The following is a 19,105-nucleotide window of genomic DNA, read 5'->3' as shown; positions in this document are numbered from 1 at the left end:
CTTGTAAAAACTACTCAAACCCAGGTGTGCAGAGCTTGTTACACCAAAAAGACTTGAGGCTGTAATCACAGCCAAAGGTGCTTCAACTAGGTACTGAGTTAAGGTCAATGTCAATTTTTGGGGTTAATTTTAATTTCTAGGGTGCCATAGGGTCCTAAAGGCAACATAGACCTAGCAAACCAATCTGGCAAATTTCAATGTGTAAAAACTGAAAATGGTATTGCGCCTTATTTGACCCTGTAACTTTCCAAAACACCATAAAACCTGTACATAGGGGGTACTGTTGTACTTGTGAGACATGAACAGTTAAAATGCCATGAAGAACTTTTTTAGATTTTATTCATTTTCTGTTTCATGTAAAATGAAAGCCCTGTTTCTTCTGAACAATATGATATATAACAAGTGTGGGGGTACTTAATATGAAGGAGGTAAATTATGGTTGAACAGACATACAGCTCAAATTCCAGGTTTCGTCTACATTTTGTTTTGATCAGATCGTGTACAATTGCCTCCGTCTTTAAGGGGTTAAGGTTCCGCCACAGCATTTCAATCAGTTGAAGTCTGGACTTTAACTAGGCCATCGCAACACCTTGATTCTTTTTTTTTTTGCCATTCTGTTGTAGATTTGCTGCTGTGCTTGGGATCATTGTCCTGTTGCATGACCGTACTACGGCAAGATTTAGCTGTTGGAGAGTCACATTTGACTCCATAAAACTTTAATACACAAAGGAAACCATGGTCGACTCAATGATTGCAAGGTTCCCAAGTTCTGTTACTGCAAAACAAGTTCAAATCATCACCCCTCCCCACCGTGCTTGACAGTTGGTATGAGGTGTTTGTGCTGTTTTTGTCAAACGTGTCGCTGTTTAATGTGGCCTAATATCTCCACTTTGGTCTCATCTCTCCAAAGGACTTTGTTTCAGAAGTCTTGTGAAGTCTTGTGATTTGTTCGGATGCAACTTTGCAACCCTAAGCTGTACTGCCATGTTTACTTCTTCTCCTGGCAACCCTTCCAAACAAACCATGCGTATTCAGTTTTTTTCCAATTGTTCTGTCATTAACTTTAACATTTAACATGCTAACTGAGGCCTGTACAGTCTGACCGTTGGTGAATTTGCTGGGACGCCCACTCCTGGTAGATTGGTCTTGATTGTTTTCCACTTTTGACTAATCTTTCTCACTGTAGAATGACGGACTTTAAATTGTTTGGAAATGGCCCTGTAACCCTGCCCAGTTTGATGGTTCTCGAAGGTCATTGCTGATGGCATTGTGTTAACACTCACCCGAATGCTCCACACCAGCAAACTGCTAAACGTTGGCTTTGGTGGGCACGCCTGCTAATTAATCAAGGATATATGACAGCACCTTTCTGCTACTTAGCCTCTTAATAGAAGCAGTTAGGTAGGGTGTACTTTGTTTTTCAGACATGGCTTCTTCACGTTGGCTTGATTTTGTTAAATAATTGTAACTCTGTGCATCCAGTTACAAACACGAGACAAACAACTGGTCTGTACAAGAAATGTACACTTGTAGCACCTTCTACAACAGATGTGTTTACATAAACATATCTTATTTTTAATAAAATGCAATGGTCCGTGTGCCTTTTGCAGAAATTAACAAACGCTACAAATAAAGTCATTAAAAGGTCGCGTAGCGCAGATTTGATGTAAAAAGAAATGATTTTCCCTTGAACAGTTTCAGAGGAGACGTTGCCTTATAATGCTAGCTGAAGGTTTGCAGAGAATTGCACATGCCAGTCCGATTATATCAAAACGTTATGCCAGAGGCACAATCACTCAGGTGCGTAAATTCATTGTTCGAGAATCTAATAGACTAAGGAAAATGTAAACTGAGCTCATAATCTGAAAACTCTGAATGCTCTAGGTTATTAAATTCTAGGACGGGGATATTCACTGAACCAGGATTTTTAAAGAATTGGTGGCATGGAAATTGTAACTTTTAGGTCAAATAAATCCTGCAATACTGCTAATTAACCATTTTGGGTTTCTTTGCCTTGATTTTGCGTAAACTTTACAGAAGAATAAATAATAATTGTAACATCTGAGAAAGTGTGGGAAGCCGAGCTCACCCTGTTAAAGGGACACAATTGGCACCCAGACCATTTCAGCTCATTGAAGTGGTCTGGGTGCCGTGTCCCAGGTCCCTAAATCCTGCAGTGGTAATTAATGCCGGTTTTGAAGAACTGCAATAATTACCTGCTAGGGCTAACTCCGTGTCTAGTGGCTGTCTGCCAGCCACCCACTAGGGGGAAGTCCGGGTCGTTAGGCAACTTTTGGTCGCCTAATTGATGCTGAACGTCCACACACTATGCATGAGGACATGCAGCGTCGCCCAAAACCCATTGGAATGCATTATACAATGCTTTCCTATAGGGTAGTCCGGATGTGAGCGCGGAGCGGAGGCGGAGCCTGAACCTGCACCAAGGAACATCGGCCCTTGAATCAGGTAAGTGATAAAGGGGTTCTTAACCCTTTCAACACAATGGGAAAGGGGGTGTGAGGAAGGGGGCACTATAGGGGGAGCTATGGTGTCAAGGAAATACATTTGTTTAATGCGCTATACAAATCTATAGGTAGATGGAATTAAATAGTAAGGAATTGTTCCCATGCATGTAGCAATCATTACAAATCATTAATTGCTAAAATTGCTTTTACTATCACTAGTGGTTAAATCTTATATTATAGTATCTGTGTATTGTTTATTAATGAACACACATAAGTTAAATACCCCTTTTCAGAGCATCTCTTGGCTCACACGTTATATGTGGCTGTTCGACTTTAAGCACCTTTTATTCACAGCTTATCCACCTCATTAATATAAGAGTTTGTGTAGGTTCAAAGATCCTGTACGGAGCATCTCCGAAATGCAATCTGGGGTGGTCTCGGACTATTACATCATGCATGGACTCTTAGCAGACAAGAGGGGCTTCTGACCAGAATGGTGGGCACACCAAACAAGGATCGGGCAGCAGATGAATACATTAATTACAAGGTAATGAGATATTACAAGTAATCTTTTTAATTTTTAATAAATGACAGTTTTTTTTTTAGTTTTTTTTTAAAAGAGACTTTAAGGCGTATAACTGGGAGAAAGCAGGTTATTTTTTCAGAATTATGTTTTAATTCTTCTAATCTTTATTTCCCAAATTTTGCCATCAATGATTCCGCTCGATATGTATTACACAAAATCATTCCTGGTTTTAATGGGATATTGATCTCGTTACAAAGTAGGAGTTTCACAACAACTATGTTCGCTCCGGACTTTAAATGTAAATTAATTGGATCAGAAAGAAAACCCACCAATTGGGAATGATTCGATAGAACATGTTTAACGGCTGTCTGGGATAAATATATTTTACGTTTTATTCAGCGTCGTAATGACTGATGTGTCAAAAAAACAAATGGGATGTGGGTCTCCGTGTGGAACTATTGAGGTAAAAAGCAAATAAAAGCTAATCTTTATTAATATTTTAAGTGATTGATTGTTGAGAAATTCCTTTGCTCCCATTACTTGTACGAATCAATGGGACACGTTCGTGTATGTGAACCTTGGAGGTCGCAGATCGTAGAGCTTTGCAGAATCCTACTTTTACTAAGGAGATTGTGTCCATACAGTTAGCTTTACGTCACAGCTTTTCTAACTTATCACTTTAGAAATACCTGGAAGTGTTTGCGAATCTACCATCATTTTTCAGTATAAAATATTCAAATCAGCACGTTGCACTAATGATAAATATATCGCTTGCTTTCTAAAAAACAAACCATAATGAGACTTGTTGCTGATTTTGAAGGACAACCAAGGCTTAAACCCATAATAAAATCTGATTACCCCAGTTCTTCACGTGACCTACCCATTGTGTCTATGGCTCTATTTCAACATCCTCCTCTTTTTACAGCTTCACTTCCTCGTATTTCTGGTCCTACTTCCCCCACCCCTTGTATTTTTAGATTTCCTTTCCCTCGTGTAACTTCCATTAGCTCCTGCCCCCACCCTTGGTGGTGGGGCTTGTTAACTGGTTTGCTTGCAGGTTGGTTGGCTGCTTCTCTGACAGCATGACCGTTGCACTATCTGCCTGGCCCCTTCATTCAGTGTTGGCCAGAAGTCTAGCACTCCATGTAGATAGAGGTGCGGGAATTAGGCAGTGTCATTCTCCCAAGTTTCTATCTACACTACTGTTTTTACATCTAACCTCTGCCGGGCAAAAGGGTTCGCTGCTAAAGAACCTCACATTTGGGAGGGGAAGCCCCCACCGTTTTGACACCTTGGGTATAACATTTTAAAATAATTTCCCTCTAAATCAGTATGTGAACGATTCATAAATTGTTACATTTCTGAAGGAGGAGATCCCTTTGTATTTTTTTAAACGGACTATGAGACGTTTGCAGAGTCTTGTAGATTTTCCTGATATTGAAGAGTTTGATCGTTTTACACCACTTTCGTCAGTCCGCATGCATTAAATAAACGTCACACAGAAACCGTTATTAAAAGAGGTGTCTTGTATAATTAATGTAAAATGAATTACATGCAGAACTAATTGCGGACGGTGCTTTTTAGGTAATTAATATGATGAATGAAGATGATTAATTTGGAACTCAAAGCAAATAAGCAATCCCCTGTACCCAATGAACACAGAAGGGGCAGGTAATATAAACTCCGGCCTGCTACAGGTTTGTCAAACAAAGCAGAGGTCCCCGACTGCGAACTTGCAAAAAATGGAATATTAATTGACTGCTGTGATAGCTGCCAAGCTGAGCTGTTTGTTGTAGGATTGTGTGTGCTGGATAGGAATTGGAGAATTAATGGATTAGGGATTCAGTAAGATTTGTGTGTCTGTGTGTGTGTGTCTATACTGTATGTGTAATATATATAATAAATGTCTTGGGACCTGGGAGCATCAGTTGTGAAAAATGGTTCCTTTGTCAAATAATTTCTAATTGGAGTGCAGGAGCTTAACTCCTTATAGAAACAAGCACCTCTATGAACCTTTTAGGTTCTAAGTAGCAACACAGGGACTGTCCAAATTGAGAATAGGATCGATCCAAAGTCCACAGTACTGGGAAGGGCTGGCACCAAACGTTTGTAGTTCAGAAACATTCAGGTTCTGCACTTGGGGATATAGGGAGCGGTCACTGTAATCAAAGAGTTTGGCTACAAAAACACGAAAGAATACACCATTATCTAATTTTTGCGTCTGTTAAATATGAGATAATTTTCCACTCATTGAACCCCCATTTATTATACGTTACGCAGACTGGCAGGCTGACATAGACGCGTTATCGGCTCTGTACCGTTGTGGATTAATGACGGGTAGTAACATGTAGCAGATTATTAACTGTGGGAAATTAAATTAAAACGGTAATATTGTGCCGATCTCTGGCTGTTTGTGTCTACGCTCAGCATATGATCGCTTAATAGTTTATGGTCCAACTATAACAAAAATGTCTGCCAGACTGTGTGTGAAGCAGCCGCATTGATTTTTCTCGAAACTAAAATCAATATGTGTATTTAATATTATTATCCGTTCGATTCCAGGGTTTGTTTAGTAAGAGTGAAAACAAGTGTCAGACTTTTACCAGGTGCATTGTTTAATTTCTATTATTTCTTAAAGTAATTAGCGCGCTCAAACCCATAATAAACAAAGAGACGAAACTTCTATGTTTCAAAAAAAGGGATCCTGTAGGGAGGGAGCTTATAAATGTATCAATGTATCTGGTCCCTGCAAGTAACAGATTCAATTATGTTTTTCTTTCTTTCTTTCTTATATATTCTGTGAGAGAGAAAAAACAATGGGACAATTTACAGTATGTATCTAAGGACAAAGCCATTGTTTCACATGTAATATAACAATTTAAGCTGAAGAATGTTTTCTCCAAGAGTTGTATCGCATCCTACTGGAAGATACTGCGATGACTGTACACCCCAAAACTTGACGAGAAATTGAATGTCGCCAAATACAGTAATGAAACAGCACCAACAACCAAACACCAACCATCAAGACAAAATGGAATATGTGCCAGTAATAATTACAAGGCCTATAGAGAACTCAGTGGTTTTCCACATTTTTGAGCATTAGGCCAGTTCTTATTATTTGTGGACTGTGAAGGCTTTTAGCAACCCATGTACTCCCAGCTCCCATCCCCCCGCCCCCCTTAGTTGAATACGTAAATATTATGTGTCTGTCGAAAGGGGTTTAATTAAGATGCATCTTTCATTGTGTTATAGTTCTATGATCTTTGTAAATGTTTGAATCTTAATTTCCTTCAGACTCACTAAACTTAGACAGACAGACAGACAGACAGACAAATATATAGACAGACAGACCGAGAAATAGACAGACCGATAGACAGACAGACCGATAGACAGACAGACAGACAGACAGACAGACAGACAGACAGACAGACAGACAGACCGATAGACAGACAGACAGACTGATAGACAGACAGACCGATAGACAGACAGACCGATAGACAGACAGACAGACAGACAGACCGATAGACAGACAGACAGACCGATAGACAGACAGACCGACAGACAGACCGATAGACCGATAGACAGACAGACAGACCGATAGACAGACAGACAGACCGATAGACAGACAGACAGACCGATAGACAGACAGACAGACCGATAGACAGACAGACAGACCGATAGACAGACAGACAGACCGATAGACAGACAGACAGACCGATAGACAGACAGACAGACCGATAGACAGACAGACCGATAGACAGACAGACCGATAGACAGACAGACCGATAGACAGACAGACCGATAGACAGACAGACCGACAGACAGACAGACAGAAAGACCGACAGACAGACAGACAGACAGACAGACCGATAGACAGACAGACCGATAGACAGACAGACCGATAGACAGACAGACCGATAGACAGACAGACCGATAGACAGACAGACAGACCGATAGACAGACAGACAGACCGATAGACAGACAGACAGACCGATAGACAGACAGACAGACCGATAGACAGACAGACAGACCGACAGACAGACAGACAGACCGACAGACCGATAGACAGACAGACCGACAGACCGATAGACAGACAGACCGATAGACAGACAGACAGACAGACCGATAGACAGACAGACAGACCGATAGACAGACAGACAGACCGATAGACAGACAGACAGACCGATAGACAGACAGACAGACCGATAGACAGACAGACAGACCGATAGACAGACAGACAGACAGACCGATAGACAGACAGACAGACAGACCGATAGACAGACAGACAGACCGATAGACAGACAGACAGACCGATAGACAGACAGACCGATAGACAGACAGACCGATAGACAGACAGAGACAGACAGAGACAGACAGAGACAGACAGACAGAGACAGACAGACAGAGACAGACAGACAGAGACAGACAGACAGAGACAGACAGACAGAGACAGACAGACAGACAGAGACAGACAGACAGACAGAGACAGACAGACAGAGACAGACAGACAGACAGACAGAGACAGACAGACAGAGACAGACAGACAGAGACAGACAGACAGAGACAGACAGACAGAGACAGAGACAGACAGACACAGACAGACAGACACAGACAGACAGAGACAGACAGACAGACACAGACAGACACAGACAGACACAGACAGACACAGACAGAGACAGACAGAGACAGACAGAGACAGACAGAGACAGACACACAGACAGACACACAGACAGACACACAGACAGACACAGACAGACACAGACAGACACAGACAGACACACAGACACACAGACAGACACACAGACAGACACACAGACACAGCCAGACACAGACAGACACAGACAGACGCAGACAGACAGACGCAGACAGACAGACACAGACAGACAGACACAGACAGACGCAGACAGACAGACGCAGACAGACAGACGCAGACAGACAGACGCAGACAGACAGACGCAGACAGACAGACGCAGACAGACAGACGCAGACAGACAGACGCAGACAGACAGACGCAGACAGACAGACGCAGACAGACAGACGCAGACAGACAGACGCAGACAGACAGACGCAGACAGACAGACGCAGACAGACAGACACAGACAGACAGACACAGACAGACAGAGACAGACAGACAGAGACAGACAGACAGACACAGACAGACACAGACAGACAGAGACAGACAGACAGAGACAGACAGACAGAGACAGACAGACAGAGACAGACACAGACAGACAGAGACAGAGACAGACACAGACAGACAGAGACAGAGACAGACAGAGACAGACCGATAGACAGACAGACAGACCGATAGACAGACCGACCGACCGATAGATAGACCGACCGACCGATAGATAGACCGACCGATAGATAGACCGACCGATAGATAGACCGACCGATAGATAGATCTCATCACGCTAGACGAGAAACCTGTCCCTTTAATGTTCCCTAATCTAATCCATTTCTTAAAATAGAGGACATTTCAAAAGCAGTTTTTGGCATCGAGAATCATGTTTCATTTAAAAACCATAACCTATAACTTCCGCATTAAATGTCCTTTTATTATGTCTACACCCATTCATACAAATTTCTCAAAGAAAAAAAAAAATCCAATCAATGTGTGACATGAATTTACATTTCCCGAAAAATCTTTTTTGGTTTGTTCTATTGACGTTTCGTGATGTGTATCATTGGCTTTAACTGGAATTGCATGTTGGGGAGATGTTCGTATCTGTGTGGCTCCATTAAATAGAAATCCAATCCTGCATTCAGCAAAGTCAGCTCTGTAAGGTCACCTCGAAGGAGAATCAATGGAGCTTTCTTTGTGCAGTTGTAATAAATCCTGGTAGAAACTCATTTTAACGTGCACGTCCTCTACGTTTTAAACTCGTATGATTTTTATATTTTATTTTAAAGACACAACAAGTAAAATAATGAGTGGATATTAATCTGACCGCTACTATTGTTTAGATAACAGTATTTTGTTGATGTTGAAACCAAGATGGATTACACAATCCCTCTGTAAGTGGTTTGTACTATAACTCCCAGTATCCTTAGCTACGCAAATACTTTAAAAGGGCTTCTTTAGCCTTGGCCCTTGGAAATGGTTTAACAATGAATGGGGGCTGGTGCCAGGGGACTCAAGCACTATAACCACTGTAATTAGAATTAATGGTTGCCTATTTTAACTTAAAATGTGCCATCAATTACTAATAGTTCGTACTTTTGAGAATAACCCTATGAATAAATATTTCAGACGATGAACAAATACATCTATTGGTGTGAAAGAAAATGACATAGATCCCTTCCTAACAGAGACCCGATATTATCATCATTACTCTTTATAAAGCGCCAACAAATTCCGCAGCGCTGCACAATGGGACTGAAACCTCTCAGGGGCTGGGCGGCTGGAGCAATGCAAGGTAAGGGTACCCTGTGTAAAATATTATACATAAGATAATCTCACAAGGAGAAATATTCACTCCTGACCATGATATAAATAAATATGTGTACAGAGGTTTCAAGCGAACCTAAGGAGAAATGATCTGAAAATAGTTGGTTGGTGGTTGGAGCAGTGAGGAGCACAGCCTAATGTGACTCCTATTGGGAGATCTATAACACAGGGATAGCCAGATATTATACGTACAATGGAACCGATAGCAGGCAGAGAGAAGCAGTACGGCAAGCTTGTGTAACAATGAGCGACAAGTAGATGGCACTAAAAGCTTTCTTGTGGCTGTGATGGAAACCAAGCCAGGCTGCAACGTGGTGCATTTGGCATCCATACACATCGCACCCCACCGAGACCCTTTATATCATCAATCCGGCCAGGCCTCCCCTCTATATTCGACTCTAGCCATAGGAGAGTGGTGAAGCACAATTCATTTAATTAAAATGCTATCCTAAGGAGTTTGACATTCGCAGAGGTATTCAGTGAATTCCAGGTGGTTTTGGCTTGAATAACTGAATTAGAAGAAAAAAAATCTTCATCAGTAAATAACCCGGTCAGTATATCGGAAGCCCCCAGGACCCCACCAATATGAGATAAAATACTTAACCCCTTAAGGACCAAACTTCTGTAATAAAAGGGAATCATGACATGTCACACATGTCATGTGTCCTTAAGGGGTTAAACGGAAAAAAAAAAAATTGAATACAGCCTAATGGTGATTATACATTTAGAGTTTACAACTCAATGACTGTTACTAGAAAGCAGGAACCATTGATCCATTTCATCAACGGTATCCAGAAGAATAACATGTCCGCCTGAACTAGACTCCGCTTGTCACCTTGGGAAGTCGCGTACCTTCCAGGAAATGATTCGCTTTATTGAATGTTTTATTGTCTGCAGACAGTGAGGCTTGACGTTTCCTTACAGTTTGAAACGACTTCATGAAGGAGAAAGCGATAAAAGATATAAAGAGCTGTAAAACCCACACTTCAACGTTCTCATGTGATAATAAACGACAAGAATACATAGCTGCAACGCAAGCAAAAAATGGAATAGACATAAAAAAGTGTAAATAAATGATTGAGAGACACAATGTGCAGTGATTTTTTATCTGTTTAACATAAAATGATTTTAGAACTGGCAAGTGACTGTTTTTATAAATAGATTTTATGTTCTAAAACTATTTTCAAACATAACTATATAACAATTCTAACAATGTATAATGTATCCTGCTGCCCTACGTAGGCCGCTACGTTTCATCATGACGACAAATTTCACATCAAAGGTATTTTTTTGCAGAGGAACTGTCGCTTATCTAACGTTTACACCATTAAATAAAACACTTAAATTACTTGTAACCCATGTCGATCATTTTTCCTGAGATGCTGTTTTCGTTTTTATATGAAAGATAAATCAGATCACATCATATGCTTCTCTGTAAGCTTTCTCTTGCCATGGGGGGGCATCACTAGTGACGAAACTCACATCATTGGCAATGCCCAAGGGAAAGGGTGGGGCCGTCCCTAAACCTACAGACCTTGCAGAGAGTCCTGCTGAAGGTCAGGTTCCTCGTGCCAGTTCACAGCAAAAGCACGTCTAATAATGTGCTCTCGCTGTGTTGCCTACATCTGGGGACACTAAGTAACAAAATCCAGATGATTGGATAGGAACCCAAAATCAGGACAGTTGGATAGTCCTGAGAGATGCACTCAGAGATACTGCATTCATGTATCACTGTTTCATACTATATATACACTTTCACATCTGTCAACATTCTAGGGCTTTATTTTTCTAATCTTATAAATTCAATGTATGTTGTTTTGTTTGTGAATGTTTTTTAAATTCTTTATTTTAGTGTGCAACAAAGAAGTAACATACAGGCTGGTAGCGCCACAACAGCATCTACAAGCTTAATGTGGTCAAACATTTGTATACAGTGTCATGGCATGAGAGACAATTGCACTTTTTTAAGTTAAAGAAACATGCTTCATTAGAGATAATAGTATATCACTTGAATAATAAACATAGTGAGGCAAGCTCTAGTAAGTGACGTTAAGTGAAATAAAATGGGTAAGTGATGCTTAACAGTTAGCTGCGTAGCTCAAACAGTGTCTCATTGACATAGAGCGTTCTATATCTGCCTTAAGCAGCTACACGAGTATCCTTAAGCTGCTCTAGTCTACAATGCATGTAGTGCGGGTACAGAGCGCTAGATAGTTAAACATGCTAGCGTAATTAGGTTAGGTAGTAGCTTAAGTTAAGCAGTGTGCCTATTTGTAGTGAATTCAGAAGTAGCCACCTTGTTCTTTGAATCTGCAAATACTATTTGAACACTATATGCATAATTATTGGCATTTGTAGGTAAGACAGAATAACATGAAAGGACAGAAGATTATTTATATAGGTTAATTGAAAACATTGCTTCTCTGTCTTATAATGCTAACCCGGCTAGGGCGAGTAGTCATTCTAACAAGTGGGTATACTAAGTATGCATTAGATTCCGCTGTTTATTTTGATATATAGTGATGTCGATAACGTAAACATAAACAAAGAATCTTGTGATATTTTTAACCACTTTGTTTTACAAGGGGTTTGAGTGGGCAGTGCAGAGTGACAGTCCTGCCATCCGAAGTGGGTCTCTCAGGGGTGGGCTGCACCTTTGGGCAGGACACAGACCCGAGAAACTCTGCATGTTGTTGCTCAGATTATCAGACAGGATTCTGTCCATATGTCAGTCCCAAAGGCTCACAGGAGAGCCTGAACTCGTCGGGTGTCCGCTAGGATATACCAGGGCTGCAGTGCCATCAGTGCCCGTGCCATGAGACAGTCCGGAGCTTCTTGCCCATTCATCCAATGCCTTGTCTATGTGGTGGTCGGTGTTCGCTTGGCAGTGGGTGTGTATCATGTCGGAATGTACCTGTCAGCCAGACGTGAAATATCTCTGTGTCCGGGCGCCTCGTGGTGCTTCTGGACGCAGGTCCGCCATCTTGTGGGCCTTTGTTTGTCCGGGACCCGGTTGTGAGGCAGGTGTCTCGGGTAGGTAGGCTCTGGTAGCTGGTTACAGGTGTTGCTGGGGCCAGGGGTTCACTCAGTCCCCTTGTTGGTAGCTAGGGGGTTTCTCTGGGTGCCGCGTATCGGCTAGTCAGTGCGGCGGCCATTTTGGATTGGGGCCTTTGGAGTTCGCCCTGCAGGCTTTGTTGAGGACTGCATTGTATCCTCCAGTTGAGACCGGGATGACCCCCCCGGTCCAGAGGGGGGGGGTCGGGACCGGATCCGCCGGTGTTCCGTTTGGCTGTCGGGTTCCGTTGGGCAGGATAGTGGAGTGGCGGCCGTCCACTCCACTCACCGCCAGGCAGGCCCCCAACTGGTGCATCGGGGACCTCTCCTCCGAGGGACTAGAACCCCAACGGCAAGCCTCTCCTCGGCTCTGGTAGCCCGCGTGCATTGAGGTACGTGGATGCTGAGCATCGATTTCCTTCCATAACCGGCGATTAACGGGTCTATTAAGCCATGTTGTGCGGGAGCTGGTCTCTCATGCGACCGCTCGGCTCGGCGGCCCGGCCCCGCCCCCTTGTTTGTGAATGTTATAATTTTTTTTATCTTATCACAATCAACAAAGTATAACTGTCTGCAGTGAAGAATAGTTTATTAAAAGCGATCTGCCAACTCCTTGGGTGCCATAAATATTTGGCATATATTAGGAGCAGTATATAAGGTCAAGGTGCCAAAAATAGTTTTTCTATTATTTATTATTATATTTATTAGTAGTGTTAGTAGTACAGATATTAACTTTACTCCCCAGTTATTAGAATTACTTAGAGTTTGGATCTGAATGAGGTCTTGGTTATATCTATGGGACGTTGACGGGCCTATGGCAAAAACGTCCTACTATAACTTTCTTCCCTTAGTTTGTGGGTCTGCTCCCTCAATACATGGTCATTTCATATATTCTGTCTCCCGCATGTTAAAACATGTTTATTGATAAATATTGTGTTTAAAAGGTTTATCTTTAAGAACTAGAGGGTTTTTTTTGTATACTTCAGCATCACCTATTCCAGCTCCCTCAATACAATGTATACTTGTCTCAGCAGTCAGTATATCAGAGAACACTGACATATTCTAGTGAATATTTCAGAGAAACCGATGAAGATCATCTGTCCGAACGCCGAGTAAATGCGCTATCCATGACAAATCAACTAGATTTCCAATCTATACAGAGATCAATAGGTTTTGAAATAACAGCAAAGTGTTCTTGAGAAAACATTTTAACAATTATGTTTCCAGTGCAGTGTTGGCAAATGGCAGCTAAATAAACTGCTGTGAATAATGGCAGAACTTTGAGATTTCAGTTTGAAAAACAAAAATCCATTTCTACCCATGAAATTAGAATGAAATAATGCTGAATGGGAATTCCAAATGGATCCATCATTCGAACGGAGAAATGCTGTAGATTTTGTTGCAGCCAGACGTTTATGCGGAGCAAATAAGTCAACCGTTGACTTGTAAGTGAACACCACCAATCACTGTGTGAAAGCATCATGAGGAGGGGTGGTACGGGTTATTGTAAAATCTCTGAATATCCATCAGCAAGGAAGTATCACAATTATATATATATAGCGCCAACATATTTCGCAGCGCTGTACAATAGGTATACAAGACAAACATTTCTTTCTAACAAACCCTGTATGATATACGGGAACAATACTAATTCCCGTGTGCTTTGTTTATATGGCTCTAAATAACAGGCAGAATGAAAGAATTAGAAAGGAACAACACAATCAAAAGACATAAAATGTTTCCCCTAATACATTTAAATAAAAACTACAAAAAACAAAATGATGTTTGTGAATGTCACTACTTCGAGGTCTTCTTTACTTTTCTCTCAATATGTTTATCGTGACCGGAAGTGTGGGGATCCACTATGCTGCCCAGTGGCCATGTTAGTATCGAACATATTCGTCATCATGGCGCCTGTGTCCTTTATTTTTTTTTGCTGGACCTTAGTGCCATGATGCCCATATTAATGCAGACCATGCATGCGCACTAGTGTGATGCCAACTCAACCTGGATCATGGATTAACACCGAGGTTATTCTGTGTCTCCATGATGCACACCCACTACTGATGTGTCTCAGCTTTAAAAAAAAACACAGCCCCAGAGTCCAGTCCTCCGTTATTTGGTTGTAAACCCAGTGACCATACCCTGTGTTCCTTGGATCTCTGCTCCCTCTTCCTGTGCTTCTCAGCCCCAACTTGCGAAACCTTACAGCCCACACTGTCCTCTGGACTTAGATTGCCTCCAGCTTTACCTGTCCCTGTCCTGGGTTAATCGTCCTGGCTTCTCGCTCGCTGGATGATATGTCTTTACATTTCTGTAATAGATCTCCTGTCCTGCCATAAACTCACTGTGAACTTTGTCTTTTCTGCAGGTTTTCTTGGGAGTGGTGATTTATAACGATGTACAGTCTGCCTTCAATCCGATTGCAAATGAAGGGTCTATCTACTAACAATGGCATAAAGTAAGGCTTGACAAATCTCACAACATACATAAGAATGCAAGCGATATATATATAACAAAGATAAAAGATAACCACAACATCTGGCAGGTCACAGAGAGATTTGTATTAAAAGGATCAAACTGCATAATGCAGAACAAATATTATACTCGATAACTGACCGAAACCATCAGAAAGTTTGTTAGTTTGCCTGTTACCCATGCCCATGATAGGGTGTGTGGTGAAATCAAACCTGATAAAACTCCCTACAGTGCAGACAAAAAAAATTACCGTTCTACACATCACCTCTATATCTCTGGGAAATCCCCCCTGTAATGCTCAAGGGGAATTTCCCGAAGTCCATTATTATATACAGGTGAGGCACAACAGTAATGTATACATTGTGTATTATATATATGTAAATATGAAATAAAAGTACTCGGAGGTACTCTGTAAATACAAAGATAAAGGCTGATTGTAGCAGTCCCTAGAGATAGATGTATCTAGAATCTCTCCCACTTTCCGTTAACTAGATAGCTCTCTCATCCAATCATTACGGCCCAGTTAGATAGAGCTAATATCGATAATATAGATATGTATAAACCATATTGTTAGGAGTGAGCTAATCACTAGAGTAGAGAATCACTCCACAGTCGGCGTTGTATCGAGCCTGACTATATACTGGTTTCATGCCGTGTTTAGCACACTGTAAAATGTTTGACAGCAGCTCTTTTTGTCGGAATAAATGGGAGTCTGGGCACAGGGCTATGTTCTGCATGCTTTGTATTTGATTTTATATTACCCAGCCGTGTTACAGGGCTGCCATCCACCCCTGTGTCTTATTAAGGGTTAATAATGTGTTTAAGGGGTTTATAAAAAATAAAAAAATACCCCTTTCTGTCTCATTAGAGATTTTACAGTTTAGCTGAAGACAGCAAGGTGAATTGTTCGTGTTGGACTCACCTAAGAGGTTTTGCCTTGACGTCGCAGGTGAGCTTACACTTTAATGGCTATTGGAGTGATCCTAAAAACCTCCAGTTATTTAAATGTGCGTAGGGATCTGGGATTGTGCGCATGTAGCCATATGACATTATTATTATTATTATTTTATTATTTATATAGCGCCATCAGATTCCATAGCGCTGTACAATGGGACATGCCTGGTTCTAAATATTTGGAACCATGACAACCCCTACAAATAACCCTACTTGAGTACAGGTGTGCCTGCCGGTCCCTCGATCACTTTGGCCGATACATTCTCGCCCAAACTTTCTTGTATAAATTTAAATTTTGGATAGGACAATGTGTCGCTGACCCCTGCTTGCACTCTACAGACACTGGCAAACCCCCTCCCCCACACAATACAAACCATCTCCATTATTCAAATCCTACATTGTCTGAACGTATCATATCATTGCTCGTAGTGTGGTGGAATCTCAGTAAAAATAAATTTACTAGGACAAGATTGCCATGTGGCATATGTGTAAATGTTGTATCAGTTAGTTAGTTTCACGTAGCTAAGATACAATCAACACCGTATTGAGCAAATGCAGGAATGCAGAAACTGAAAACACTTCCCCCCTCCTCCATTGTTCTGGGTGAGCCATGTGGTCTAACAAGTTAGGGAAGTTAGGCTTTGTTCAGCTGATTGTGTAAAGAATATATGTGGGTAGAGTTAACTATAGGAGGAGCTATATGTCTATATCATGCATTTACACAGTCAGTTCTGGGCTCAGATCTTGTTGTATTTTGGTGACATAAGTCCCTCTGAGCCCCGATCGGTGATCCAATAAAGAATCTCTTCCTTCCTGAAGAAACCTGTGTCCATCTCTCTGTGCTTGGCTTCCGTCAGTTTCTCCGGTATCATTTGGTGCATTGGCCGGGAAGCTCATCGTTCAACGGTAGCTGAGAAGCAGAGGCGTGAGACGGTCTATCTTTGCCCACGTTCTCTACGGCTGCACCCCTGAACTTCTGCGTGGACCTCCCTTCGTCTCGGCGCCACTGGTCTTTTGTCCAGGAGATCATCGGCCTCTACGTAGTAAGTGCTGGGGTGTCCCCGTCGATGAGTGTGAACCCAGGTTCAGGAACGAGGAGGTAAGACAACTGCTGTTTTAGACGGCAGACCCACTAGGGGTATACCGATTGTGCGGTAGGCCCAAAAGGGGTTTAAATCTGTGTATGGAATCTGCCCCCTCTGTCGGAGGGAAGGAGCGAAGGCGCACCGCTCAATCGAACGCTCTTTAGTAAGACCGTTTGATTTGGTTAGTCAGGCGGGGTTCTGGTGTAAATAGCCCTAGCCGGACACCGGTGTCTTGTCTAGACTAGCGTTCTAGGGTGTATATTACGTTCGCTAGGTCGGAGGGACCGGGAGACTAAGCGGCGTCTGTGTAAATTCGGTTCGCTAGCTCTCAACCTATCTTGGCTAAGTGGGAAGGCGTGTAAATTTGGAACCCACTAGATTTTTGATAGTAATCGACTAAGAGGCGTCTGTGTAAATTCGGTCCTCTAGCTCGCTATATGTGGTGCTTGGGCAGTGTGGCTAACCAAAACGGGTGTATATAGTTTTAGGTAGTCCATTCAAGGTACTGGCCAATAGTTTAGTTGGGATTGTAAATGTGTTAAAGATTGTTTAGTAAAGTGTATATCTTGTTAGATAGCGCGAGCTCAGCCGTCTAGCGAGAGTGTTAATAGTGTGTTGCTGTATCATAGTGCACGGTACCATAACCCTGTATATTTACTGACACTGTATATAAGTACTAATCATTGTCGTCTAATGCATGTTTAACACCATAACCACTAATAATTGTATTGTGACCTTAAATTGTGCTTTGACTTATGCTAACCGTACTGTAACCGCTATTTGTAAAAGACGATGTTACTGGGGTGTGTTATAGACGGGTAATTCATATATAGAGAATTATAGCGTGGGTGACTGTATAGTTTCGCCAAAGGGCATAATATTAGTTACTTAGTGACTGGTGTAACAGCTGTGTGTGTACGGGAATTCCCTGTATGTTTTGTTGTATGAGTTTGACCTAGTAACTGTGCCACATGGCGCTGTTGCCAGGGAAACGAGTGTGACTGTTGGAGGTGTGTTTGTTGTGTTTCTTTGAATTAGACGCTCCGTTGCTAAGTATGGCAGCGCCGGAATTTAAAGATTGTTGATCCCTTAGAATGTATGCTAAATAACTTTAAAAAGGGATATAATGTGTGTGATTTTGGGGACTACCTTATGTAGTAGAGAATGACCAGTTTTTGACTGTTAACACAGTTTGTGTTACTAGATGGTTATCAAAACTGGTCTGTCCATCCCCAATGGAATCTGACCCATCTGACCATCCATCAACTAAATTCTTTAGCAAAAACTGGTGCAGCTGGTATGTCCCCCTGTGCTCTAATTGTCTCTGGCTCTCAGATGCCTGTCCCCTCCTTTTTCTGTGCCTACCTACCCCCCCAACTGGTTCTTTGTATTCAGTTTTATTATTAGCAGTCAAAATTGTGAGGAGAATTCTTAACAGTAACTGAATCCACTGAAAACACCATAACCACTGATAATACCATAACCACTGAAAACACCATAACCACTGAAAACACCATAACCACTGAAAACACCATAACCACTGATAATACCATAACCACTGATAATACCATAACCACTGAAAACACCATAACCACTGAAAACACCATAACCACTGATAATACCATAACCACTGATAATACCATAACCACTGAAAACACCATAACCACTGATAATACCATAACCACTGAAAACACCATAACCACTGATAATACCATAATCACTGAAAACACCATAACCACTGATAATACCATAATCACTGAAAACACCATAACCACTGACATAACACTATAATTACTGAGCCTTGTGTGCCTTTAGTAACAGTAAATTAGTTTTGAAATACAACTGGATGAAATGGTCAATGGTATAGGACGCTGGAATACACTTTTACCATTTTTGGTTACTGGTCAGGCTCCTCCTAGCCCTGTCCGAAACATTTTGTTAACCAAGTTACTGACCAGTAAAATTAATTTATCCATTTCCACCTACCTCACCACTCCCCGACCGGAACCTATGACTAAACAACCCTATCTAAGTCCCACCCTAACCTGACAAATGACCGGTGCCCTCCAACTTTGACATTTACAAATGCCAC

The 19,105-nt window shown here is 41.8% G+C and overlaps 1 long non-coding RNA gene across 1 annotated transcript in view; it reads left to right on the top strand.

The window, feature by feature from the left end:
• The window catches only part of LOC134583008 (uncharacterized), a 97,402-nt gene that overhangs the window by 66,435 nt on the left and 11,862 nt on the right, over positions 1–19,105 (top strand). Inside the window, exon 2 of the long non-coding RNA XR_010086298.1 lies at positions 14,868–14,957. This is a non-coding gene — a long non-coding RNA (uncharacterized LOC134583008). The remainder of the gene's footprint in view (positions 1–14,867; positions 14,958–19,105) is intronic.

This window comes from Pelobates fuscus, chromosome 13 (genome assembly GCF_036172605.1).
Source record: "Pelobates fuscus isolate aPelFus1 chromosome 13, aPelFus1.pri, whole genome shotgun sequence".
Classification (NCBI taxonomy): Eukaryota; Metazoa; Chordata; class Amphibia; order Anura; family Pelobatidae; genus Pelobates; species Pelobates fuscus.
The sequence above is the reverse complement of the archived record's forward strand: the minus strand, read 5'-3'. Positions and strand labels throughout refer to the sequence as shown.